The sequence below is a fragment of the Protopterus annectens genome, chromosome 3.part1 (genome assembly GCF_019279795.1).
Source record: "Protopterus annectens isolate FY-2018-M chromosome 3.part1, PAN1.0, whole genome shotgun sequence".
Lineage (NCBI taxonomy): Eukaryota > Metazoa > Chordata > Ceratodontiformes > Protopteridae > Protopterus > Protopterus annectens.
Window position 1 is genome coordinate 772,605,713 of NC_056732.1, and position 7,500 is coordinate 772,613,212.

Sequence of the window (7,500 nt, forward strand, 5' to 3'; positions counted from 1 at the left end):
ATTTCTGCAGCTTCTGCAGGTACCATTCTGCCTTCTGATTATGTCCACATCTCATACATGAAGGCTGAACTTTGGCAGCCATTTTATTCTCTAGTAAGAGTGAACTGAGTCATCAAAGCAAGCTCAGCTGCTATAACTGATTACCTTACAGACTTGATTGGCTTCTTTGGCATTTTTTATAATCACAACCTTCTCTTCCTTATAAATTATTTTTGTTCTTTTTTTTTTTTTTTTTTTGCTTGCTTTTATCTCTTCATCCTACTATTTTGTTTATACATTAGTACACTTGTCCTGTATAAAACTACTCCACACTCTAGTGTCAAATCTTTTGTCATCAACAGTTTGCTTTCTGCAGTCTTGTTTTATTTGCCACATACAATTCTATATTTTATTACTGAAGCAAACTGATTTGAAAGCTCCATGTTTTTAATATTTGCATCTTAGTTCAGTCATTCAAGCGACAGCAGTTTCATGCAACATGTAATTTTTTGCAAAATTACAAATATTTTACATAGAGTATTTTTCTGGGTCTAAGTCAGACTGTCAAATGGCCACATTGTCAAACATCATCTCATCGGCAGTGGAGGCAGTCAACTCTCTCAATGTGGGGGGCTGCATACCCCCCTGCTAATTATATAAACCAACTCTTAAATGGCACTATACTGGGGAAAAGGACACATTTCTGGATCCCTACCATAATGCAATCTCAGTCAGAATGGTTCGATGGCCTCCTTTGTTGACAAGATGACACTTAGATTTTTCTTAAGCCTACAGTACTCTTTACACTATTATTTAGCTGCAGATAAATAAATGTCACATCCCAAGATATTTCATATTTGTCTGATTATTTAAAAACACCTTCTCTGGTAATATGCAAAATGGTAGCTACTTCCATGTCTTCTCACATCTTAAATATTTCAAATGCAGCACTAAAATTAACAAATCTTAGACAGTAAGACTTCCATTTTTTCAGTAAGGTAACCTTGAAGTTCCAGTTTTTTGGGAGACATAAGTGATATTTTTATTGTCATGTTTACATTTTTATATCATTTTTCCACTTAAATATTAAGATTAAGATTTTCTATCATGTCTTCAGTTGTGACATCATATGGTACTGACTAAATAATAGCTATGATTACCATTTAGTAGCTAAGCCACATCAACAGATACTTGTGGGATACTAACATCGCCCCTATTAAGTAGACTTTCTCTACTTATCCTGAGTGAAAAATTGGGATCATTCATTCTTTCATCCATGGTAATGTTTTGAGCTATTAGGGGAGTAGTTCACTTGAAAGACAAAGAAAGTCTCTTCAAGAAACAAGGGATACATTGAATTAGGCATCTGTTATGCTATCTGGGACTATTCCTATGACAGCAGAGGTTTAAGTCTCAAGAGATGATGTTTGCATTATATCTAGTTCTATTTAGGTGAATTGTTTTAAACAGTGTTAGGCAATTCATTGCAAAGATCACACCTCAGGATACCAAGCAAATTGACAGGGCTTTTAGTCAATCAGAGTGATGAAAAGGCACTGAGACCTTTTGATGAGGACTTCCGTAACACTGACACTCTGATCTTTAGCACACTATAATGTTCAGTCATAGAACACATTCATGTTAACCCTTAGAACCCATTTTTTATACATTTTATTGATGATCATCAGAAAACATTATGGTGTCAAGGATATTATGAAATGATGCACACCAATGATATCATATTGCTAAATTCATTAGTACGGAATAAAGTGCATCTTAATTTTGAGTATGACACAGACTGCACTCCTACTAAATACCAAAAATAAAGAAACATATCATTAAGTGCTCTGTAATGGCAGTTTACCATTAATCTACTTGCTACATATGACCTACTCAGCACTTTGAATGAGCACGTTTCAAACTATTAATACACTGGAATATGTTATGCATGGCATATTTCCTTTAACTGACATGCTGTTTCTACAACAAGAGAAATTTAGGCATTTAAAAATAACCTACAGATTGTGTTCGAAAATGACTACAAAAGCAAGAAAAATCTGTTGCTAACAATATTATGATCCTATATTTACATATTACAATGAACATTGTTCATTCCTTGCTCAGTGCATGAAATCAACAAACAGCTACAATCAGTCAGTTACTAAGAAATAATGTCTAACTGTCAAATACGTTTAGCCTACTAATTGCAGAAATGTCTTTGTCAAAAATGGCATAAGGACATTGAAACTTCCTCCTTGCTGAAATCAGAAATATCACAAAACTAGAGCAAATCAAGTGAACACTTTTAAATTTTTACTGTTACACTTAACTTATCTGATCTCCATCCTGTTATACGTAGCTTAGTTCTATCCACCTGCTTTATGTCTAATATAATTTATCTTTATGAAAAATATTCCCCTAATGTTGTTGTCTTGCTCTTTTTCTTATATTTATCTGCATCTGTGGTATACAGAAATGTATGCAGTAAGTCTATAATACCAAATACTATGAAACACTTCCATAAATATGAAGTCATATTTCTGCTTGTGCATTGCTTTTTCCTCATCAATAATTTAGACATACTTTTATTAAAGCATGCATCTTAGCATCACGTATATATTTGCTTATGAAACATTATGCTTCTTGAAGAAATCCATATATAAAATGATGCCTGCTTTTATCACTTCTGTAATGGTGTTTGGTTGAAAAAGGTAGGATTACCAGTCTACTTGTCCATAAATCAGCAATATAAATAAATATATGCATATTGGAATATAACTTCAGTATTAACAACACTCTCAGCTTTTGTTAAGCAGAATTAAGTGGGACTGTCTCAATTTTGTCTATAGCTGTTTTTTTTCACTTTATATGGTCACTAGCTTAAAACATTCTATCAGAATAATGCTAAAAATGGATTCTGGCTTAGTTATGTTCAGAGAAAATCTTTTCTAGAATGTCATTTGACTTTCTACTTTACGGTCTAAGTCTTTATAGAGTAAGAATAAATCATTAACCAGATATGTAGCAGATCTTAATAAAGATATATATTTTTTTAGACTATGACACCTCATACCATGCAAATTCATTCCACTGATTTAGATGACAATATTTAAAATCAAATATTTGACTATAAATGTAACAAGAAAATATGGAAATGTAATCAAAATTCATTATTTTAAATAAGCTTTATCATCCTTTACCCCACCTCTACCCGAGAATTGTACTTACAACTACCACTGGACTTAAATCTCTGCAGCAGAGAAACCTGGCATGAAAAAAAAAAGATAGTCTTCTGACTACGTAAAAAATATAGACACATTATCAACTAAATATTCTCTAGTCCCATACTGATACTGCTAGCGTATTGTCTAGTCCCACAGAATTTATAACTTCATGAAGTACTATTATTTTTAATTCATATTTCAAGGTGATTTCCTTTTACATCCATTTCATCTCTTTCTCTCTCTCTCTCTATATATATATATATATATATATATATATATATATATATATATAGATATATGTTTATATCTATATATATATATATATATATATATATATATGCATATGTATATATATGGGTCTACCTGACATTGCCAACAGTCCAGATTGTCGACCATCATATGGCTGATACCATATGATCGACATTCAGATTGACGACAATCTTGCTATAGTGCGGAATGGAAAGATTTTCATTCCTGCACTGTGGTGCGATCTCATAGTTGGTATATTAAAGTTTCGGGGGGGGGGGCGTGGGTGGCGGAGCCTCCCACAGGGGGTGCTGCTAGCACTTTAAAGGAAATTTTATTTCCTTTTTGTGGATTTATTCATAATGTCAAGATTTTGAATGTCGGCCATATGGTTGTATTATGAAGTAAATCCGTATTTATATCTAATAACCTTAGTTTTTGCAGCAATGTAAATGGCCCACATCCATAAAAGAGCTCAAATCATAATGTGGTACAATCCATGTTCCCTGAAAAGAGAATGTGATGCAGTTATGAATATTTTAAAACTTTGCAGTGCATAATTATACAGCTTCGAGATGAAGTAAGATATCAGCTATGGTAAAGGGTGACACGATCATGTGCACTATCAATGATTTCAAGGACTACTGAATCAGATAAAACAAATATGAATGCCTGCAACAGCACTCAGACACAGTCTTATTTCTTTTTCTAGTACTGGTCATATATATATATATATATATATATATATATATATATATATATATATATATATATAATATATATATAATATATATATATATATTATATAGTTGATACAGTTGATACAATATGCATTCTTCAATGTGATTTTGCATGTATCAGCACTGGCTAACTAATTTGCTTCTTAGACTATGATATACAGTTTTGATTACAGACTAATACTTGAGATAATATTGCTTATGCAGATATTTTAGGCTAGCAAACTCAGTTTATAATAGGCTTTACTGAGCCCATCTTGATAAGAAGAGTTGGATTTTCTATCTCATCAGTCTAAGTAGATGCATAAATAAATAAATACATTATTATTGATGATGACATATTTTAACTTGAAAAGTTTGTTAGCAGATAATGGCAAAGGTAGTAAAAATGACATTCCTGATCAAAGGTATTCAAATGCCATTATCTGCTAAATGGAATAGATAGTTGAATGGCATGTGCCTACCACTTCTGCTGTCTTCTTCAAAATGTTGTGAAATAAATAACAAGAATATTTTGTATCTAAACTGAAAGAATTCAATAAAGCATAAATATAAAAAAAATCATTCCACAGTAATAAATTAGGTATACTGGACCAGACCACGAGTCATTTGGAAAATACTTCACACTTCTTTGAAGCTAGGTATGTGGTGTTCATCATCACTAAGGTTCTGCGGTAAACATGGGGAAAAAGTTTATATTGCATATTTTTCATATTTCTGACTTTTAATGTGGCCATGAGAAGGTATTACATCATTAACACCTTTGCGGTGTGAAAGGCCACACCTCTATCAGCCTACCCACAAATCTTAAATTCTAGAGTATTTTCTGAAAAATAAACTTAAAAAGCATAAGATAAGCGAATGCAAATATTTTGTGAACAATAATAACTATTAAACCTGTAAAACCCAATGTTGTCAGTAAAGTATGTTCTTTACAGTGATAATAGTCAGTGCATTCATAGTTTTTTCTACAAATACTGTAAAGTAGTATATCACACACAAACCCCAAACAATATTTTTAAACTTCACAAGCATGTTTTCATATCTTGAAAACTATACAACTGAGAAATATATTGTTAAAAGATTTTTTGTTAAACAGACATGAGCTTTCACATGATAACAAGAAGTTCCTCTCTATGTGCATGTATACTGAGGTATTTACAGAAACATGCAAACAGATGTTTAATTGTATAATTAGCAATACAAATACTGGGTATTTCTCAAGATGTGTGAATTACATTTCACATATTAAAGACAGTTTTATTCAGAAACTTCAAAGGTTTCACCTAATGCCATTCAACAGTTTGTAAGTCACTTGTTTTTGACGTATTAAGTATATATTGAAATATTTTCATAATTACTAACAAGCAGTATTTCCTATATAGTGTGATACAAACCAGCATTGTCAGTGAATCATCCTATCTCCGACATTGGTGTTTCATACCATATACGTCAAAAAATGTTGATCTCTCAGTTATGAAAATATATAGATAGATATGAAAATATGAATAATAAGTGTCAAACAAAGATTAAATTATCCACTGCAGGAATCCCTAGACTAAAAAATTTAGTGCATTTTTGTTAATAACTGCTTCCCTTTTCTAATACTGCTGATTATTAGCTGGTAAATCACTTAGTTAAATAAGCGGGACCCAAAAAAGTTCAGGATGCCTTAAGGCAGTATGGGAGTGAGCTTCAAATATACAAAAGGGCACTTAAGGCTTGAGTGAAATAAAACTGTGGTTGGCAGATCATTAACTGATACTATTAAATCTATCCTATTACTTCAGACTGTTTTGTGATTTAACCAACCCTCTATTTTTTTACATATGTTGTATTACCATTCTGATATATTTTGCATAGAGCAGAATATAAGATTCTGAACTCTTTTGTGAACTGTCCTTGTTTCCTGTTGTGCAAAATATCAAAGAAGAGTAGTATGTTACATAAAATTATCCAAAAGACATGTCAGCACTGAACATCATTAAAAGTTCATAGTTCAGTTTGATTACATTCTTACAGACATTATCCTCAATGAGCTGGCATTTTAGTCTATCTCCATGCAGTCAAAGTTAGCAATGCCAACACTTCTGGAAAGTAGCAATGTCCTGTCTTATGAATACCCCCAGAAAAATAAATAAAATGAAAGAAAATTAATTCTAGTTCATATAACGATGGGCCATTTTTTTCTGAAGAAGTATTTATCTAGCTGAATAAGTTTACTATACAAGTGTAGACTTTATTTTATGTTTGCAGCTTTCTTCATTCTTAATGTCAACTGGAAGGATCCTGTATAATAAATGTTTTACTCTGACTGCTTTACTTGACAAGAATCAGTAAAACGGCAATACGTTTAAACTGTACAATCAACAGGGCAAAGGATAAAATGTTCATTCAATTAACTGAATCTGAAAATCACAAATTATAATTTGAATGATATGATAATCAAACTAAACATTTTTCCCTCTAAATATATATTTTATAAAATAATGGTGTGCATACATTACATGATAGAACAAAATCCATAAAAGGGAAGTCACCCCTGATCATTATTAGTAAAAAAATACGAGCACTCATACAATCAACTAAGGCCAATTTTGAGAGAAAAATTGCCATGGATTCAAAGGACAATCATAAGGCCTTTTTCAGCTATGTTAGGAACCTGGGTGGAAACTCCCAGATATGCTCAGAATTAGTCCAAAATGATACAAAAATCACTGAACCCACAGACATTGCCAACATACTGGCAGACAGGTTCAGTGCAAATTTCACCCCCCCTAAAGGAGAGATAACTATCCCAGCGGAGTGTAGCCTCCCAGACATCTCAAATGCGCAGGTGAAAGCTGCTCTCTCTAAAGCTAAAAACACAGCATCAATGGGACCGGATGGTGTCCCCGGCTGTGTGCTACACGAGCTAAATGAGGAATTAAACCCGCACATAAGGCAGCTGTTTAATCTCAGCCTTACCACAGGATACGTGCCCAAGGAGTGGCGTACGTCAACTGTGGTCCCACTCCACAAAGGCGGTGCCTCTACGGACCCTGGTAATTACCGCCCCATAAGCTTAACAAGTCTAGTCCGCAAAGCTATGGAGAGGATCATAATGAAGCTCATAAACAAAGATATAGGGGACTTGCAGACATTGGACCCGACCCAGTCTGGCTTCGTCAAGGGAAGATCATGCCTTTTGAACTTGATCGACTTCTTCGAAACAGTCACCAAGGCCATTGATGAGGGAAAGGCAGTCCATAAAGCCTACCTTGACCTTGCAAAGGCTTTCGACACAATACCCCACTCGGGTATTGTAGAAAAAC